The sequence below is a fragment of the Xenopus laevis genome, chromosome 2S (assembly GCF_017654675.1).
Source record: "Xenopus laevis strain J_2021 chromosome 2S, Xenopus_laevis_v10.1, whole genome shotgun sequence".
Lineage (NCBI taxonomy): Eukaryota > Metazoa > Chordata > Amphibia > Anura > Pipidae > Xenopus > Xenopus laevis.
This window is the reverse complement of record NC_054374.1, coordinates 86771662-86794681: the sequence shown is the minus strand read 5'-3', so window position 1 is coordinate 86794681 and position 23020 is coordinate 86771662. Positions and strand designations below refer to the sequence as shown.

The 23020-nt window shown below is 37.0% G+C and overlaps 1 protein-coding gene across 2 annotated transcripts in view; it reads right to left on the bottom strand.

Moving 5' to 3' along the window:
• The window catches only part of LOC108709625 (Nance-Horan syndrome protein), a 121163-nt gene that overhangs the window by 32020 nt on the left and 66123 nt on the right, over nucleotides 1–23020 (bottom strand). The window lies entirely within an intron of this gene.

Below are 23020 nucleotides of genomic sequence, written 5' to 3'. Positions count from 1 at the left end.
GTGTACAAGTGATTTGCCAGTGCCTCTAGTGAGGTGGCGCACACCGCTTCTGCTAAAAGGGCTTGATTATTTATATCCATTGTCAGCCACCAGTGAGCATAAACCAATTGTAGGGCGTGGTAATAAAGTAAAAGATTTGGCAATGCCAGACCTCCTCCTGATATATGGGACTGAAGGGCCACAAGGCTAATGCGGGGGGCCCGACTTGCCCAAAGAAATGCACCAGTTATTTTGTCCAGTTGTTTAAAGCAGCTTTGGGGTATATATGTTGGGGAGTTTTGGATATTTTTAACATTATGTTAGTACATTTCTGTTCTTCACATAAATGGCCCAATAACCTATTAATCAGATTAGCCCAGCCTGGCCTTATGTTTGGCAACCAAATTGTAAAAGTGATATGGAAAAGGGACCTACATTTGATTCATTGCTCTTAAAAGCTGTTAGGAGCTGTTGCTGTAGGCTCTCCATTGTTTATTGTAATTTTGCTCTATGTAGTTTGCCTTAAGTCTTCAGAGTTAGAGTTGCTGAATCGTTGCTTTTTGTCTCATAACCTAGACACAATATAATTTCTGTTTTAGGATTACAGCTACTATATCACATAAAGAAATTATACCCTGCAGCGTGAGGCCCACACATTCATACAGATCCCAAACCAATTGTCTGACCGAGTGTGTGTTAACTTGTCAAATCCAGCAATTACACTCTATTAATATTTTTCACACTACTTTGTCATCTGACTTTTAAGATTGGTATTGGGTTTCCCTTATTCCGCTCTACATCAGTAATTGTAAGATTGCATTTTAAATACAACGCTAAATTCACTAACTTGCGCATTTTACTGAACGTTACCTCTTGCGCCAGACTTGCCTTCGCCACCTCAGACCAGGTGAAGTGCAATAGAGTAGATAGAGATTGCTTCAAAAAAAGTTGACATTTTTTCTAAGTCCCAAAAAACGCTGGCGTCTTTTCCTTTTTGTTAAGGGTGACAGGCTGAAAAAGATTGTAAATTTTCTTTGGGGGGTATCCTCCTTCCCCCCTACATTTCCTAACATATTGCACCTAAACTATACAGTGGGCACATGTATAGGGAAAAATAACAACTCTTATTTATTTTATGAAGGTTTCCCAGGCTTGTGTAGTGTAATGTATTTGCTGCTACATATACATCCATTGTACTTTAACTTGGCGGCGTATGCAAATTAGGCATCACTAGCGTAACTTCGCTTTTCTTGACGAATTAACACTAGTGCAACTTCGCTACTGTTCGCCTCCCTGAGCTCAATTTCGCATTTTAGTGAATTTGCTTAGTGCTGTGAAACTACGCCTGGTGAAGTGCGGCGAAGCTGTCGCTGGCACAACTACGGATCTAAGTGAATTTGCCCCTAAATTTATTTTGTGGTATGTATTTCAATGAATTTTACACCATTTTTTCAGTTCAGTTTGGGCCAGTGCCACCTTTACTGCAAATGAATAAACAGGAAGCCCAGGTTAAACAGAGCAGCTAGTAATGTGAAACTGGAGAAATGTTACATGTCCCTCAGACTTAATTGTCTTAAAATATACACCTGGCTGCCTTGAGTAGTTCCCTACTCTATTTATATTTCTTTGCTGACTTGTTCTGCACCTGTTTTGAGAAGGCATTTAAGGAATTAAGTAGACGAGACCACATCAACAGCCAATACCAAAAAACTGTGTTTTCCCCTTTCAAACTCTGACTAAAAAAAATTGACTTTAATAAAAAAACTCCCTTAATGTGTTTTCTGGTTGCCCTATACCAGAAGTGATTTGGTTTTATAACCAGGTCAGGCTAGCCAGGAGAAATGAATAGGAAAGCAACGATCCACTTTTCACACTATTTATAGAGATTCCATAAAATCAAATTGTAGCACACATATACTCATCTCAGGGCTCTTCCAGTAGGGCAGCTATCCCCAACTCAAAGAAGGCACATGTTCAACTGTAAAAAATCTGATCCCACATATTGCAGAGACTGTAGTGACATGTGCACAATCTTGAAGTCGTTTCAGGAGAAGCGAAGACCCCTGGACTGTAATTTGCTGCTAATTATATGTTTCTTATGAATACCAAGGCACACTGCATGTACTGAGAATAACACAGTGTGTGGTGACCCTAGTAGTTTATTCTGAACACATCATTGATTAACAGCAGGTGCAGTTTATTTTTCCCCCCATATTTCTTGAAAAAAATTATTGCACAAAAGCGCATTTTTGTGTGCTTCCCTATAGGGTTTTACACACACTACATACAATAGATCACCCACTCTGCTACTATTGTATGTAGCATGCATCCTACACACTGTAACCACCATATAAAGATCAGTAAACAAAAATGATTTGGATTTGAAAATACTTGCATGTTGCGGCAGTCAGTACAATGCTAACTAAATAGCCCATCAAAACTGTTCTGCTGTTTTGTTGTTGAATTAGCAGCTCTACTGACAGCCGATAATTAAGGCAGTGCCATGCAAATCAATATTATATTTGCAGACTTTCCAGTAGTCTGCAAAGAAATTGCAAAATATACAAATTACAAACTGTTGACTTGTGATGCCTTAGGATCTTGCCACAATGCAGATTTTATAACTACTGGTCATATAGCCAACGTATGCTAAAGTATACTATAGTATACATTATTTATAATTAGCACTTAGAATTATTCTAGAGATCAAGCAGTCAGCATGACAATTATCACTTAGTTGGGGTGGTGCACGCTCTTCAATGGCCCCTTTCCACTGACATCACAAGTAGGAACGTTAGAACAGCACCAAAAAGTTTTTGCTTATTTAACAAGCCTTTATTAGTGCTTTAGGGCATTACAGCAACATTTTAGGCCATGCAGCCTTTTATCAAGCTAGATAAAAGCCCACATGGCCGGAAATGTTGTTTTAATCCCCTAAAGCACTAATAAAGGCTTGTTAAATAAGCAAAAACTCTTTGGTGCTGTTCTAACTTTCGTAATTAGAATCATTACAATAAAACTCTAAAGTGTAAAAAAATAGTACCTCCTAATGATACAGCATAATCAACTGAACTGGTCTAGCATATCACTGTGGTATTGGGGGCAGTATGGAGCAATTGAAGAACTCTTGCCCCTTCTAAGATGACTACACAGTATACATTTTAATATATAACACATTCTGTATAACCAAATAAGTCGCACCTTCAACTGTAATGGCCACAAAAACCTACATATACTGTGTGACCAGAGACACACAAATACACAAGTTTCCTGGTGGCATGCCCTTCTTCTGAACTCTTTGGGACACTGACACTATGGGGGTTATTTATCAAGGTCTGAATTTATCTCAGTATTTCTAATATACAACTCCGAATTCCCGAATGGACCTTATTTATGAAGAAAAAAGCCCGATCAAATAGAAATAGTCGAGGAAAACTCCGAAAACTTCAGAGCTTTCCCCAAAAACTCTGAATTGTTCGGAGTTTTTTGCTCCGAATCCCAGAAATCATGGGATATTGGTACACACATCAGCGCAGACACTGGGACCTTCCCCCATTAACTTATACAGGACCTCGAGAGCTTTTAGATGCCAGGGTTTCGGATTCATAATTTTTAGACCATCGGACTTTAATTAATCTCGAATAATTCGTATTTACTTTACGAGGTTCGGATATTCGGAGCTTGATAAATAACCCACTGTATGTATGTATTGCAGATAACTCTTCAATTAAGGCATTCCGAATGACATATTTTTGAATTATAAAATATGCACTGTAAAATCACATTGATATGTAAACATATGGGGGGGTCATTTATTATTTAAACCTGGGAAAATTTGCAGTTACCCATTGCAATCAATCAATTGTTTTTTTTTCCAGCCAGCTGCAGGTTGTACACTGAAAGCAATCATCTGATTGGTAGGAGCAAATTTGCCCAGTATTTATATATGATTCCCATTATGTTCACTTAACTTTTTTATTTGCTTTACAGAATGTGGTTATTCTGTAAATATTTAGAGTTTGGAAGGGACTGTGCTGGGAGTCGTAGTGATAAAATAATAGCTTTTTAAACCGCTACCAAGTAAACGAATAACAAAAGAATCTGTCAACAACAAAATGTCAGATTTAATGAAGCAGGAAAGCTTTAATTTGTGTACAAGCTAATGGATAAAGTTATCCATTGCTACCAAGTCCATTAGTGAAAAGTACTCTGCAGTACTGCTTATATGCTGCCATTTCCATTAACAACGAGAACAAAGAAGGAGAATCAGTTCAGCTTTTTCTGCTTTTAAATAAAAGTGCTATTATGTTGAATAATGTGATACAAACTAACAAGCCTATCCTGAAAGATTCCCAACAATACAAAAGCCTCAAGGCTTTTGTATGTGTCCTAAAGCATCATTATGCATTTGCGTCATGCAATGTATTTCAACTCAACATTATTGCTTCAAACATAACTACATATCTGTAACTTTTGTGCTACAATTCTGGTTGCTCCTGCTGCAAAGTTTTATTTCCAGGCCTCCCTTATATCTATGTATATTCAACTGACTGACGGACTCAGCATAAAGCAAATGTATGAATTTTTCTTATGTGGACTCCATGTTCTAACATCTCTGCTGTTCAATCAAAAGATAGTGGGGATGAAATAACTGATGGTAGGCCCTGGGTAAATGGCTCTGTTTGTGCCAGCAACATCATCTGCCACATATAGAACTGAACTACTAAATACAGATTTTTCTTTTTTTATCTGAATTTTTCTTTATAAAACATATTTTCCCGAAGACGCACAAACAGAGAAATAACAATGAACGGGTCCCAACACACTCTTTTCTCCATAGAATTTAAGTGACCCTGACTTTAGAAGGGCTCTAACACATGGGCAAAAATGCCCATGCGTAAGAGCCCTACAGGAGGAATTAGGCTAGAGTGTGGAAAAACCATAATCAAAAAACAAGAACACTGCATCACTTGAAAAAACAAGCCAGCAACAAGAAAATGAAACTTTGTTGCTTCAGGCTGAACTGAAATATATTTGTATTCTATCAAATTTAAAGGTGCAGCATCATGCAAATGCATATCCCTCAAAAAGGTTATTTTTTTGTCTTGTATTCTTAAAGTAAGGCGTTAGAGAAAGATCCTGCATATATTGCACTGCATGTTCTTTATATAGCAATGTGAAAGCACATGGCTTTTGTGGGGATGAATCTTAAGTAGGCCAAGTGACTTGGAGAGTAGCCAAGTATTTTATTTAAGATTCACAACTGACCTGTTTTATTCCACAGAGGGCTGAATAAAAAGTTGGGTGAAAAGCCACCGCCAGGCTTTCTGGGAATGTGTGGTTCATTAATGCTGTGCCCTGAAGCACTGAGCAGAGACATGATTAATGCTATGCTACAGCCACTGTCTAGTTTACTTAGCATAGAATGTCTGTTTAGGTGCATATGCTTTCTGTGATACAAAAGGCAACTCCCAAATCACTTTTAAATAAATACCCATACACAATAAAGCAATTAAGGAATCGCCACACTTGATGTTGTTGGTTGCTGGGAGTGTTGTGTGTTGCAACAATGGTTGGAGGACTACAGATTTATTTACAGGTTTATGTACACCCTCTCCCACTAGATGCATTTGCAGGGGCCCCTCTTATCTGACACACCCCTGACTATATGCAGTGCATATTATTCTATAAGGAAACTAAAACCTGTATTTAGCCTCACTACACTGACCATTTATTTATGGTTTAAATAAATGTAGGAATGGTAAAGCTGAACTAGCCCATACTTAACCCTTATCTCTTTTTCAAACATCAAGCAGATTCACAGCATCATTTAGTCATTAAGTGTCTGCACATCTAGGAAAAAGCTCTAGCAATTTTTCACAGGTATTGTCCCTGCCAGTGAGGTGTAGTCTTTGATCCGTAGCAATAGGTGTGCTTGTCTTGCTCTGCTTTCTCTCAAGAAAGGGAATGATGCTGGTCTGTGCACACACTGCTGCCTGTTGAATGAGAGTCTAATAAAAATAAAAAAAGTCATACCGACATGGTAATTTTGTGGAAGTACGTATATCCTTCTATGAGGTTAGCTCTTCCTGGAAAGGGGAATAATAAAAAAATGTCCTTTCCAAAACTCAAATGTACTTGGTTATTTCAGTGATAAGCCACTATATATAGTTAACAAGTCCACTATCACCCCCTCTCCCCAGGCCCGGTGCCTTGGGGTTATCCTAGATTCTGTCCTGTCATTCACTCCTCATATCCAGTCACTTATTAAATCATGTCACTTCCACCTAAGGAACATATCCAAAATACGATCATTTATCACCCAAGATGCTGCCAAAATTCTTATTCACTCGCTCGTCATATCACGTCTAGACTACTGTAACTCTCTTTTAATTGGCCTTCCCCTCCAGAGACTGTCACCTCTCCAGTCCATAATGAACACTGCTGTGAGGCTCATATACCTCAGCAACCGCTCCTCCTCTGCCTCGCCATTCTGTCAATCCCTGCACTGGCTTCCGTTACCTTTCAGAATCAATTTCAAATTAATGACACTGACTTTCAAAGCACTTCATAACTCTGCTCCACCCTACATCTCTGAACTCATCTCTATATACTCACCCAACCATTACTATGCTCCTCTACTGACCTGCTACTCAACTATTCTCTCATTACCTCCTCACATGCTCGCATTCAAGACTTTGCAAGGGCTGCACCCCTCCTTTGGAATTCTTTCCCACGTCTGTCCAACTTTCTCCCAACCTTTCTGCTTTCAAGAAATCTCTTAAAACGCACTTCTTTCGAGAAGCCTACCCTCACTCTGCTTAACTACCAAATGCAACACCACATACAGTACCACATTTCTCACCCACTTTCAATCTTGCCCACTCTCACACCTTGTGTATTACTCCCTTCCCTTTAGACTGTATGCCTATGCATAGGGGCTTCCTCACCTTTTTGTACCGGTATTGACTGTGATGTATGTAACTCCATATGTTCTATGTATATAATTCATGTGATTTAGTTGTATAATCACATTTACTTTACAGTGCTATGCAATATGTTGGCGCTATATAAATACATGTTAATAATAATAATAATAATAATATAATAAATGCACATGATACACATATGAAAACTATGATGTCTATTAGCTTCTGAAATTGTATTGCTGCTGTGTGGGACAGGAGATGTAGCAACCCTGTTACAATAAAGGTTTTAACCTCCTACCTTGCCTCCTTTACCTCCATGCACTTCTCTCATGTCTTTCCCCCACCCCATGTCTTTTGCCCAGTGAATGCGCTATATCTGCATGCCCTCCTTAGGATGCCAGCAAATTCTGCTCAATATATGGTAACTTCAATAAGCAGATATGAATGTAAAAGAAAAGAAGCCATTGCCCCTTTCAGTTCTGCATCTGCTGATGTTACATATATGTACAAACAGACTTGCCGTGATCTGATTCTGGTCTGTTGATCTGATTCTGGTCTGTTGATATTGTCTGCTAATGGTGTATTAATAAGGTCACTAAGGAGAAAAAATATTCACCTCTGTTTGGCCACCAAACAATCCTTGAAATACACAACATATTGATATTAAACATTTGATTAATATTACATATTAGAACTTAAATTCCCCTAGAGATCTTCCATTTTATATGTCCTGTTAAATGCAAAGTATGCCTTGCAAGTAAACATAGATGAAGTTTGTTTTTCTTCAGTAACATGATCGAAGCTTGTGTAATCAAACATAACAACTATTATAAGAAAAACACTGCACAAACAATGCTGAAATAATATACTGACATTGCGTAAACAAACCCACCAACCTAAGCAAAATATAGGCACTGCTCACTGTGTAACACCTGCTCAATCAGACTTGCCAGACCAACCTTTTCACAATTCACAGCTTCTGTTTGCTCTGGTTAACCTGATGCAGTTTCAATTGTTACAGCTTCACATAACTTGTTGGTACTGGTTGGGTTAATTATATCTCTTTAACATAGAAACAACACGGATTGGTGTCCCTGTGTGTCTATGTAGATATATTGAATCCTTATTTAACCCAAACTATAGGTGGAGGTCTGACCAAGTCAGATGAAAAAGTATTAATATAGTTTGAGAAAAAAGAAACCCCACCAAATAGAAGTTTCTATACCTATACCAAGTCAAATTGAACCGCAAATTGCAAAATCAGGCTAATTAATGATAATAATAATTCATTAATAAAAGTGCTAGTTATTAAGTTAAGTAAAGTGCTAGTGCAGATAAATAAAATGAAATTAATCAGTACCAAAGACTGATAACAAAATTAATTATTTCTGAGACCAATGGGTATATTACCCCACCAATAAATTCCAGTAATACCCCTTAGTAAATAAATTCATTAATTAATTCATATAGAATGTGATTACACCAGGTAAGTATAATAAATTAGTATAAGTTACAACAATAAAGTGCGGTGCAATAATTAGGTTAAAAAATGAGACTTGGTAATTAATTAGATGGTTAAAAAGGAATTGGTAAAAGGATGGCCAAAATTCAAAATGGGTTAAAAGGTTATTCGGTCTTATTCCAAGATTAGAGTTGTAAGAAATTGGAAAATATAGTGGGTGGAGTTGTCCCAAAAACTAACTGCCTATTTTGTTTCTAAAGCCTGGGACACCACAAAGTCAAGGCAGGACAGGGTAACCGGAGCTGTGGCCTTGTAATTAAATTGCCCTACCACTTAAAAGAGGCTAAATAGCCCTAAAAAACCACAAACTCACGGCCCCTTAGAATGGAAGGAAGATAGAAGAGGTGGTATAGTAAAGAGTTTAGACCAAAATTCCTGCCCCCATAAAGATATCCAGTATATTCCCCTAATGGAATTGTTGTTCAGAATCAATTTCGTTAGAATAAGGAGATCAATTTTCAAAGGAACGCCGACGCGCGTTTCGCTTAGAAGCTTTGTCAAGGCGAAAATGATTGGGTCCGTGTAGTATGCGTCTAGAAATAGACTTCCGCATTGGCGTCACTGTGCTCACTTCTCGCGAGATCTTGGTCATAGTGGACGCGTCGATCATGAACTGCGTCTCCGCCTCCCATGAATTGCGTCTCCGCCTCCCCACTATCACGTCAACAAGACCTACCAACACCAATGATAATGCCCACAGGTGCATCTTTATGGGCTTACCCAAACGGACCCATTTTATCCTGAACTTATATAAATGAATTTTATTAAAAATATGAATTAACCATTTGGCGATTTTATATATTTATTTATTAAACGAAGATCAGAATAAAAAATGTCTATTTTTTAAAAAAAAATGTTTATTTGTAAATACTATATATAAAATTGATAAACACCTAATAGAGAGGTAGTCTGGCCGTATATAAACACTAAATAAATAAATTTATATATAGTAATTGAAAATTAAAAGGAGAAGAAACTTTTTAATTAGAGACAAAAATTAGATAAAAGCAGTGTAGAGATTATTTTCATTTATTCCTTTTGGGGAAATAGTATCTAATTTAAAAATCCAGTAGCTCTCCCGTTTAAGGAGAGCTTGTTCATGATCCCCTTTACGGATTCCCAGGTCAATAGTTTCCAGGGCCCAAAATTTTAGGAGAGATGGATTCATATTGTGACATTTTAAAAAATGAAGTGCTACTGTTGACAATGTTTTATCATTTTTAATTGCATTTCCTGCTGTTCTTATTGTACTGCAATGTTGCTGTACCCTCTGTTTGAGCATTTGCGTTGTCATGCCAATATACTTCATCTGGCAAGGACATTCGAGACAGTAGATCACAACTGTCGGACTCAAAATGTGATCTACTGTCTCGAATGTCCTTGCCAGATGAAGTATATTGGCATGACAACGCAAATGCTCAAACAGAGGGTACAGCAACATTGCAGTACAATAAGAACAGCAGGAAATGCAATTAAAAATGATAAAACATTGTCAACAGTAGCACTTCATTTTTTAAAATGTCACAATATGAATCCATCTCTCCTAAAATTTTGGGCCCTGGAAACTATTGACCTGGGAATCCGTAAAGGGGATCATGAACAAGCTCTCCTTAAACGGGAGAGCTACTGGATTTTTAAATTAGATACTATTTCCCCAAAAGGAATAAATGAAAATAATCTCTACACTGCTTTTATCTAATTTTTGTCTCTAATTAAAAAGTTTCTTCTCCTTTTAATTTTCAATTACTATATATAAATTTATTTATTTAGTGTTTATATACGGCCAGACTACCTCTCTATTAGGTGTTTATCAATTTTATATATAGTATTTACAAATAAACATTTTTTTTTAAAAAATAGACATTTTTTATTCTGATCTTCGTTTAATAAATAAATATATAAAATCGCCAAATGGTTAATTCATATTTTTAATAAAATTCATTTATATAAGTTCAGGATAAAATGGGTCCGTTTGGGTAAGCCCATAAAGATGCACCTGTGGGCATTATCATTGGTGTTGGTAGGTCTTGTTGACGTGATAGTGGGGAGGCGGAGACGCAATTCATGGGAGGCGGAGACGCAGTTCATGATCGACGCGTCCACTATGACCAAGATCTCGCGAGAAGTGAGCACAGTGACGCCAATGCGGAAGTCTATTTCTAGACGCATACTACACGGACCCAATCATTTTCGCCTTGACAAAGCTTCTAAGCGAAACGCGCGTCGGCGTTCCTTTGAAAATTGATCTCCTTATTCTAACGAAATTGATTCTGAACAACAATTCCATTAGGGGAATATACTGGATATCTTTATGGGGGCAGGAATTTTGGTCTAAACTCTTTACTATACCACCTCTTCTATCTTCCTTCCATTCTAAGGGGCCGTGAGTTTGTGGTTTTTTAGGGCTATTTAGCCTCTTTTAAGTGGTAGGGCAATTTAATTACAAGGCCACAGCTCCGGTTACCCTGTCCTGCCTTGACTTTGTGGTGTCCCAGGCTTTAGAAACAAAATAGGCAGTTAGTTTTTGGGACAACTCCACCCACTATATTTTCCAATTTCTTACAACTCTAATCTTGGAATAAGACCGAATAACCTTTTAACCCATTTTGAATTTTGGCCATCCTTTTACCAATTCCTTTTTAACCATCTAATTAATTACCAAGTCTCATTTTTTAACCTAATTATTGCACCGCACTTTATTGTTGTAACTTATACTAATTTATTATACTTACCTGGTGTAATCACATTCTATATGAATTAATTAATGAATTTATTTACTAAGGGGTATTACTGGAATTTATTGGTGGGGTAATATACCCATTGGTCTCAGAAATAATTAATTTTGTTATCAGTCTTTGGTACTGATTAATTTCATTTTATTTATCTGCACTAGCACTTTACTTAACTTAATAACTAGCACTTTTATTAATGAATTATTATTATCATTAATTAGCCTGATTTTGCAATTTGCGGTTCAATTTGACTTGGTATAGGTATAGAAACTTCTATTTGGTGGGGTTTCTTTTTTCTCAAACTATATTATCTCTTTAACATATACATCACACACACACAGATATATATATATATATATATATATATATATATATATATATATATATATATATATATATATATATATATATATATATAGAAATTGTTCTGCTTTGCTCTGGCCAGGATGTCAGCTAAAGAACAGATGGCAAGTGGGTGTAAGTATGTCTTAGGTCTATAATTCCCCAAAATGAAATTTTAAGAAATGGCTTTGAGATGAGTAGCTTTCATCAGGGAACTGCTGCTTGGAATGCCTTTTATCCATAATCCTCCGAGGCAATGTAATATCTCTATAGTATGATTTTGCAGTACCAGCCTTGCTTTTATGCACAAACAGATTTGTGTCTGAATCACAATCTCGCCAAGCTTAAAATAATCAATACCAACAATTATTTAATAATTGCTAGTTACATTTTGATTAATAGGTACTTATGCCAACGTCTTATTGATCATCAATAGGCAATGATTTACAGATTTGCAAAAGGATGGAAGGACAAATACAAACCTTCGGGTTACCTTCTTTATTGGCAAAACTCAAAACTCAAAACTTCACAAATATATTACCTCCACTGGTGCTTTAACCTTGACCCGTATAACCCAAACTCGCAGTTACAAGCTCTTTTACTATCCTCGTGGGAGAGCCTCCGCAGCTTTCCCTATCGGAGTCCCAGGGATTCTGGCCCACTACCGACGATACTGACTACCCCACAGAAGGCCTGGCCGATAACTCTCAAAATCTTGGGCCATTCACCACCCCTCCTATCCCCTCACCTCCCACTCTGGAGAAATTCCTATTTGAATCACTTTAGATCCTTGCAACACTCTGCTTTCTGGCCCAGGCAAGGCATTAAATGCTTGAAGGACCTCCTTGAGAACCATACCTTTGTCACCCATTGCACACTACAACTTAAGTGCCAGCCGACGCGAATTCCACTATTTAATTACCTACCATTACGACATACCTTCTACTCCCAATTTAACAGTCTTACCCCCCAGCAATCCTGCCTAGTCATAGAAGAAATTCTTCATGATCCCAACCCAGCAAAGCTGGTGTCCCGGCTCTACCAGCAATTCCTTTTATCCGGCCCCAAACCTTTTCAATCAGCACAAGACTGGTGGAATACCAAAATTGTAGGCCTTGACCAAGATAACTGGGATGAAGCGACAGAACACATATACACTGGCCTGATATCGTTGAAAGACAAACTAATACCATATAAAATTATGCACCATATTTACATAACTCCCACACGACTCAAACTGATGGGCCAGATCCCTTGCGACTCCTGTCCCAGGTGTCACCAACAAGCTGCGGATTTCTTCCATCTAATCTGGGAATGCCATTACATACTGAGCTTTTGGACACAAGTCGTAAACTATCTAGCGGATAATCTTGACTTCCCAAGAATAATTTCACCTGCAGTTTGCCTTTTGGGGGTCCTAGAAGAGATAATCCCAGCTAAATATACTCAAATCTCTTTTCGTATCCTACTCTTTTATGCAAAAAAAACTGTAGCCCTTCACTGGATGGGTAACCTCTCACCCTCTCTCAATGCGTGGATACAACTGGTTAACAAAGCAGTACCCCTATATAAGCTCACCTACGAAATTAGGGGAACACCAACAAAATTTGATAAAATTTGGGGCTTGTGGAATGACATTGACCCGACCCCTCTATAGTAGGTCATAGCCGAGTCCATCTCCTACTATGAAAACCCTCATGGTTTGCTATCCTTCGTATCCTCGAGGGTCCCAACCTAACCGTCAGATGTATAGTTCACCTGAGTTTGATAGTGTCCATCTCAACTGCTCAATAACTGTATTGTGTTATGCTTGGTGATAGCATGTGCCATATTTTCTTCCTGCCTAAACTGTACAGTCTAGTCTGCGAGTGTACTTATTGTTGTACGTATGATTGTTGTATGTGTTTAAAAATGAGAAATAAAACTTACCTTTAAAAAAAAAAAAAAATACAACATATAGGTGTCTACAATTATACGTGGTTATACAATTTTGGTATCATGCTTTCTTGATCATCAACATCCAAGAATACGTAGGACAACAAACCTATAGTGTCCACAGATATTGTACCTTAGTTGACTTTACCCTGAATTGTATCCTATTGCTTTCTTTTTGGGCCCACCATTAACTGTCAACCTGGTGTGCTGTCCCATAACCTCTGCTTTAAACTTCTGTCATGACATTACAACAGGTATAAATTAGACCTGGCTGCTAGTAAATCCACATACAGTTCAGTGGCACTCTGGTAAGTCTTGTTGCCTTCGGCCACTGGTGTCCTGGGTCCTGTTCTGATCAACTACTTTATGGGGTCTGCAATGTGAGCTCTGTGTCTGGATGGGTAGCCTCCAGCACTCCAAAGGTTAACTGGCGTCTGATGTTTATAGGGTTTATAAGCACCACTGGAGCTGGGAATGAAGTGAATGATTAAACATTCTTTGAAAAGACCTGTGTAAATAAAACATAATACTAGGACACTGGAGTGAGGAGACTTTAACCACCACTCCCTGCAGGTGCTTAGTGCTCAAGTAAAGTAAACAATTGGGTTTACATATTATATTGTATATTACATATCAGTCAGAACTTATTGTTTATAGATGGGGTTTATTTCAGTGCAGAGATGGACTATACACCAGTACTGTGAAAGAATTGCTTTGAAAAGTATATGCTGAAAGATGTGTCGTAGCAACTAAATTCCTGATAGATGCATTATTCAAAAATTATTAAAGTTTAAAAGAAAAATGGCAGATTCTGGGCACATGCTGTTTATGCCTATTAAGCAGGTCTGCATTTGACTGACACTATATTTAATCTTCATAAAATTTCTTTATGTCCAATACTAAACTTGGAAAATTTTTTTGGATCTTCATAACTCGAGTCTACTAAAAAATGATATAAAGATTAAATAGACTGGTTTTGATTTCCATATGGGTTAATCATATCTTGGCTTGGATCAAGTACAAGGTACTGTTTTATTATTATAGGGAAAAAGAAAATCATTTTTAAAAATTTGGATTGTTTGGATATAGGAGATGGACTTTCATAATTCTGAGCTTTCTGGATAATGGGTATCCAGATAACAGATTCCATACCTATCCAGTTATGGGATCCATTATCTGGAAACTCATTAACAAGAAATTACGGAAATGCCATTTTCATAGACTCCATTTTACCCTTATCCTTAATCCTTTTTCTCTGAAATAAGAAGTACAGTTATGGGATCCATTATCCGGAAACCCATAGACTCATTTTATCCAATAATCCACATTTTTAAAAATGATTTTCTTTTTCTCTGTAATAATAAAACAGTACCTTGTACATGAGCCAAACTAAGGATAAAATGGAGTCTATGGAGATACCATTTCAGAAATTTCTGGATTCCAGATAATGGAATTAATCTTTTAATCATTATTGAAGGCAGAACCATCCTATTGTGTTTATTTAATGTTTATTTGATTTTCTAGTAGACTTAAAGGTGTTGTTCACCTTCAAACAACTCGTTGTTTTCAGATAGATCACCAGAAATAACAACTTTTTCCTATTACTTTTTTCTATGTGTCACCGTTTTTCTAATATTGAAGTGTAAAGTGTCTTTTTTCACCTTCAAAAGCAGCTCTGGGAGGGGGAGTCGCCGACCCTGTAAACTGTTCTAAATAAATACATTTAGTTGATTAATTTCTTATCTTTGTCCCTGCTGAGCAGAATCTCTGGGTTTCATTACAGGCAGCTGTTAGAATTGATACAATAGTTGCTAATACTCCAGAGATGCCGCTGAGAAATGTATCAACTAAATTTTGCAAAATTGTAACAGTTTAGAGTCTGCACCTTAATTACTGAGCTGCCAGACTCAAACACCAAAGACAGGAACATTGAACTTTAAACTTAGATTTTGGAAAAACAGTAAAAAATAAATAATGGAAAGTAATTGAAAAAAGTCTTTATTTCTGGAGAACAATCTGAAAAAAAAAGTTTTTGGAAGGTGAACAACCCATTTAAGGTATGAAGATCCAAATTACGGAAAGGTCCATTACCCAGAAATCCCCAGGTCCTGAGCATTCTGGATAACAGGTCCCATACCTGTACCTTGTACTTGATCCAAACTACTTATATGTGTTACTAATAATGTACTAATAATTGTTTAGTAGACTTAAGGAATGAATATTCAAATTACGGAGAGACCCCTAGAAAACACCAGGTCCCGAGCATTCTGGATAACACATCCCTTACCTGTATAGATACATTTGTTTATATATGTAATGCATAGAAAGCTTTCCAAGGGTACAGAGCTATACCATTAAATAATAAGGATAGCTATGATCAAAAAGCTGTGATCTGTGATCAGTCGGTCATTTCCTTTAATTCATTTTAAACCCAGAGCCAAAGTTTGTTTCAATTTTTATGTTTTGCTTGCGTATATATTTAATGAAAGCATGGTCAGTTTTAGAATAGATTAACTGGGTGATTAGCATTACAAACCAAGAAAAGACAGGCAGTGCCGGGCCAGGTCTGTCAGTTGCCCCAGGCAACCCAGCTGGCCGTTGGCAAGGGCGCACAACGAAGCACTCGCGCGCGTAACCACGCATAACCGAGGGCGCGCGTGTGTGGTCGTGCGCAAAGCACTTCGATTTCACAGAGCGCACCCACTTTTCAATGTGGTAACACTTGCCAGTCTAGGTGCCTGGCGCCCCCCAAGCTTTGCACCCTAGGCAAGTGCCTCTTGTGCCTACCCCTAGTTTCGGCCCTGAAGACAGGAAGCCTTCCTCAATTTGTAAATGTAACGCTTTAGATTGAATTTTTAAAAAGTTGGCCACTTAGTAAAGGTTCATTAGCAGTTCTTGCATGCATCTGCTGGTGTTTGAGCTTGTCAAAAGCACAAGACCCCACCTCCACAGGAAGAGCTCTCAATATATAGACTCTAATTAAGATGTTATGGAACCAACATCTGTGCCATAGCTTGAGGTAACTTAAACTGTTTCATACTGAAATCTGAAAAGCACAGGTCAATCAATGAAAATGTGAGCTTCCCTGCAAAACACTACCAGACTGCTATCAGCATTAAAAGCAAGAGAGTTAAGATAAAAAATTAATGAAAACCATGCAGCAGAACAGAAAACCATTGTCTTTGTGTGGAATTTCTAAACCTGAACCAAATACTGTATAACAGGTGCATGCAAAGCATATCGTCACAAAACAGTACAATAACATTTATTAAACTAATAAGTGAAATATGCAATTACATAGTATGGTGATATTTATTTACCCTTTTATGGGGGCAAAGGCCTACATTATATTATATATTTAGCTGTTTTGACCAGAACAGAAACAATAGTGCAGACTGTAATAATTACCAGCAGAGGGCGAAAATGTTCTGACTCAGAGTTAAGCTCCCCTAGGGGAATGTAATTAATCAAGTTGTCTCTTTTAAAAAGCCCTATGTAAACATATAATTAGCCATTAAACTTGGATATTTATGGGAAAATAGGACACAAAAGAAAATAAAAGCAAAATTGTTTGCTTGCTCCAGTGTACCATATTACCAGAATTACCCTACATTTGGATGCCTGTATCAGAACAGCCAAAGGGCATATAAAACATTTCACACTTTGCAAAAATACAAGGCTTGTTAATAAATTAAGGATCTTATATTGCAAGAAAGAAAAAAGTTAATATAGCTTATAAAACACCCGATTCATCCTGATATACTGGCAATTCTTGCAAATCTTAAAAATTAATTAATAAGCAATAAAAATTCTACAAGCAATGTGTAGCTAAGCAAAATAAAACATTGACTTGAACCTTGTACCTAGCAACCCTACTGTGATTATTTAATTTTTAAATATTTTTTAGCAGATTAAAGTAAGGAGATCCAAATTCCAAAAACACACAATATCCCAGGTCCCCAGCATTCTTGATAATAGGTCCCATACCTGTACCATTAATCTGTCCTTCAAATGCCAGGTTTATTCTATGACCAATGTAATTGACTGTTGTTATGTGGTTGCTCATTTACATCATTTTATAAATAGCAAAGTAATCTTGCAGTCATTTGATATAACCAACTATATAGTATATAGTAAATTATACTAAACTATATTTTTGGCTTCATGGCGACAACTGTTTTTACTTAGCATCCTTAGTTACACCTGGGTTATTATTTGCACGCTGAAGGTTCTGACCTCTGATCTATGACCTCTGGTTCATGTTTCAATGGCTTCCTTTCTCTGATTAAAGTACCAAAAAAGAAAAGATCAGAGCTAGTAGCTGTTAACCTTAACCTCATTAACTGGATTTCTCTGACAGGCTGTTCTGTTCCAATGTTTTTATCATTAACAAAAATGAATAAGTAAAAACAAAACAAAGGAAAGGTATTTCTTCTAGTGCATTACATCCACTTGACTTCTACTCCTAATTACTAAGAATTAGCAACAAATTACAAAAACTCACTAAAACACTTAATTACTGATGGATCTCTCATTCCATGTCAAATATGCACAGATATCAGTACTATATACTAAATAGTAGTAAATACTATATCACGTTTTTTTTTTACAGTATGCATGTCTGTATATCTATATATCATCTATCTATCCATCTATCCATCCATCTATCTATCTATCTATCTATCTATCTATCTATCTATCTATCTATCTATCTATCTATCTATCATCTATATAATATCAACATATATTTTTCTAGATTTTATGTGATTATCCCACCCCCTTTTTGCCACTATACATCTTTTGAAACTCAGCTCCTTTGCTGGGCCTTCTTGGATTCAAGGGCCAGATTACAGTCGCAAGCCCAGCTGCCCCTGTATGTAAGACACTGGTACAATAAGCATAGCTGTAATTTAGATGCTCTAAATTAAACCAAAGTTATCAATACATACAAATACAGTGGGTTTTGGAGTATTTATTATGTATTTTTTGGATTATTCCCATTTCATCGGGTGATAAATATGACCCTATGAACAATATTGGCACATGTAATAGCAATACATTTTCGTTTGTAAATGAAAGTCAAACATTTCTAAGAAATGTTTCAGAACTGTCTGCCAACATTAAACCTGGCATACAGTTTGGCACACAGAAGCTCAACAATATCGAAAAACATCTTGTGCTCCAGAATGAGTCTTCCAATGTAAGCTTTAGGATACATTAACGTTGAACACTGTGTACACTTGATAATGCCATCTAGTACTTTGTTCTACTACAGTCATGATGCTGGTAATTCAGAGAACTGGCTTTACTATAGAGGAAGCAGACCCAGCAGTTGCAGGGGGACATGGGGGAGGAGCCTAGACCAGGGGGTCGGCTTCCTCTATAGTTGTTCAAAAATCCCCTCCCCAGTCACTCTCCTTTTTAAAGGACAAGGAAAGTTAAACTAAATAAGTGGCTAGAAATGTAAATTATGTTTTGGGCTTCTGTACCAGCCCAAGGCAACCACAGCCCTTTAGCAGTAAGGATATGTGTCCAAAGATGCCCCAGTAGCTCTCCATCTTCTTTTCTGCTGATTCACTGCACATGCTCTGTGCTGCTGTCACTTACTGAGCTTAGGGACCGACTCAAAATATACAGTAAACATAAAATAAAAATATCACAGTATAAGGCTGATAAGTGATTAATACAGATAATTACTACATGGCAGCACATAAACTAGGGCAACTAGCATCAGAATTTAATAATCAGTCCTGTAGCATCAGCTTATATTACAGACAAACCTCATTTTCTGTTTGATAATTTACAATTTTTAGGGTTTAGTTCTTCTTCTTTAAGAAAGGCTGGGGAACAGGGGCAGGGGGATGTTAGAGTGAGGAGGGGGTGCAAGAAAGGCTGGGGTGGGGGGTGCTGTGCTCCAACAATTTTCTTATGTTTTCGATATCCCAATGATGCAAAGAAGTAGACTAAGGGGCAGATTTATCAAGGGTCGAAGTGAAAATTCAAATTAAAAAAAAAATCTAATTTCAAGCTATTTTTTGTGTACTTTGACTAGGGAATAGTCCAAGTTCAAATTTGATCGAATGCGCTATTGCTTGGTTTCCTACGATTTGAATTCGAACGAAATTTGAAGCATTCCACCTTGAAGTGCCTGTTACATAAGCACCAAGGGGATCAGTAAATGGCCCCTGAGGTGTCCAAAAACAGTTCATCTATATAAAAGAGACACTGTCATAATTATATCCATAACTGTTGTAGCAACTAATTAGATCTGAAATAAGGCCTGGCTGGTTGGGGTAAAATTGGGTAACTTTACATGAATATTTGTGGAACTGCTGCTGTAACATCCTACTTGAAACCCTTCAATATTATATGATTTGTGAGATATAAATTACATTCATTTGTCATAAAAAGTACCTAAATCGTATCTGAACTGAAAGACAGCAGTGCAGTTTCTTCTCTCCTGTGCCTTGGGGACACACTTGGCCTGAACAATTATGTGGATGCTGCTGTGTAAAAATAGAACCGTTTTATAACAATAAACACATTGTCTTAAAGAAATCATAATTGATATGATACAATGCTGTAAGCACTTTTGAAGAAATGTGTCTGCACACAGGGCTCTGCTTTTCATTACTCACAAAGGTAGACAGTCTGCATCTGCCAAAGACATAACAGGAAGAAATTTGCTTCAAAGTCAAAATAACAAATTTCTTTTGAAACGTGGGCTCGGCAGAAGTTATAAATCTCAGTCATGCAAATTGAGAATGCAAATTTGCTGATACCTTAAGTGTCTAGCATTATGTTTAAACGTGCCTTTGCCTGGTGAAATGCTGCCTAAACTGTATTATGGCTTTTTGCTATAAACATAAAATTACAGGGGCCTATTGACAAAAGCTTACAGACTAGTTTCCAATCTATTATTTCTATGTTCCAAAGGCCTCTCGGAGAGTGGCAAGACACTATCTGGAATCCCCACTGACTAACAGGGTGTGCATGCTGCTTTTAAAATATTACAATAATGGTATCCTGTTTCACCAGTTAATATGAGCCAGTAATCTCAAAGCCCTGTTAAAACAGCAACTTTTTAAGACTAACAACAATATTGTCATAGCTATGATACAATTACATGTATCATTAAAAATAAGTGTTACAGGCGTTTTTTTTAAATTTTATAAATGGCTATAAATGACATATTGATTTTATAGGGTATATATATATCCTTACTGGAAAAATTCAATAGTGAATTGCAAACTACCAGTATCGGGTACATCAATGGGAATTAATATTTGACTGAACAAATTGCAGCTGTTACTACAAGTACACATGGATGAACTGCTTGCAAGGAGCAAAACATGGGCCACATGGACACAAATGAGCCTCAAAGTTAACATTTATGGTTTACTGCAAATGTAGCCATTGCAGAAGTTCACAAATAAGACCCATAATACCCCCCCCATTTAACTTTACCATCCTTTTTCTCTTCGAGTTATCATGAGACTACTGTATTTAGATTATGTTTTAGCATTCTTATCCCCACAATATCACAACTGAGCTCTGAATTAAATAATTTTGCACCATTAAGCCTATTATTTGTTGTCTGCAGGATTTGTCTGACTCCTTTATTATGGATTAGGCCCCAACTGTCCATAAACATAGCAGATTATAGTATGTTTTAGAAGAAGCTCTAATTAAGGGTTCATTACGAGAGAACCCAGAAGCTGCAATTACTGCAAAACCCAATGAGAGGAGGTTATTCATAGCCTAGAAAAGAGGCAAAACATGTTGAGCTAGAAACACAAAATCCTATTCAGAACTGATCCAGCCAAGGGAGAGCTTTGTTTATAAGCACCATACAACAATTTAAGAAGTTTCTTTATTATTTTCTTCTTAAGAGCTTCACAAAATTGTATTCCAGTGTGGGAAACAAGGGTCAGAGTGAGCCGCAGGGCAGTAGGAGAGTGGAAACAAGTTGGGTTTTATGTAATATTTTTCTCTTTTGATAGCTCACTGATTCATAAGGCAACCAGAGAAATTGAACAAAACATTAACTGAATTTAACCAAGTTGGCATTCTGCAAAATAATATTTTGAAGTTTATTTTTAAACATTGACTAGTTTCATGAAAATCTATAAAACACACATTCAGCTCATCAATTAAGAACACTGGGGGAATACATTGTTGTATACAACAGGTTTTAGATAAAATCTATGTGCCAGTGTGACTCAGTTAACTAAGCTCTACAGGACATGGGCATCCTTCCTACTCTTTGCCTTACCATTTGGCATATTTATACTTACTTATTTATGTATTTATTTATTATGTTTGCTTGCCCTGTGTGTGCTTTTCTATATTCTAATATTGTACAATGCTGCATATCCTAGTAGTGTCATATCTAAATAAAGTTATACAGTACCTACCATAAATACAAGGTGACACTTCTTGTATCTAATCCTGGCAAATAAGTGGTGTGAATGTTGTGGATGCTAAGCTTCTAGCAATAGTTCCATCAATGGGCAGTCCTCTATATTTGGATAGCTGCTGTCTCACAGTTTTATGCTTATACATTAAGTACAGGAGTATAAGGTTCAACGGGTTAAGGTGGAAATTATTTTTCCATGAGGCCTAGTTAGCAGGAGACTCTCAAATCACAGCAGTGAATAAACAGCTAGCAATTAAGAAATGGAAAGCTGCCAATCAGCCATGTAAACAAAAGGGACAACAGTTTTAAATTGCAATATACAGTACCTGGAGACAGAACAAGAGCCTCTGTGTAATTTACAATGCTGATTGAGACATAACTCTCTCTTTGATCAAATAAAATCAAAACATTATTTATATGTCTTTTCTTAACATCCTAGGTTTGTTAAATATTTGAATCAGGGGTTCAATAGTAAGGCAGAACTTTTACAGAAGAACCCATAACATGTAACTTGTGCATATATTTTAACAGCGTACACGTATAGAAACAGATCCGCACACACTCGAGTTTATGCAGTCGGGGAGTTTCCCCTTTTATTTAGCCACCAAACATTCAATACATTGCTAGGGGACCCGGCTGGGTCAACGGAAGAACACACCACCATTGCAGGACTGGTAACCTACAGGTGTGCGGTAGGAAAAATTACATTGTATATTTTAACAGGCCATTGTAATAAAAGGTGCAATGTTTGCCAAGATCTAGTGATATATAGCATCCAATCAGATGTAACTAGTAATTGCTACCTGATCAATACTTTCTATGGGTTCTATAGTTCAGCATTCATTTCAACAAATTAATCATCTGCTGACCTGGTTTTGAAATGTAACCTTGGAAACCTCCTTTAGTAAATGGTTGTTGGTTTCTATTTGATTGATTAGTAATACTGGTGGATCTGTCAAAAATGCTCATCCTAGTAAGCTGGTCATGATTGTGGCACATATTTAATCCACTGTAATAGTGGCTCTTCATATTGGACACAAATACTGCCGATTCACACCAAATAAACTGCTAAAAGAAAATACACTAAATGTGTATTGAAATGGCTTAATTAACTAGTTTCCCTAGCATTACTGATTGTTTCTTCATGGATATCCTGGGCACA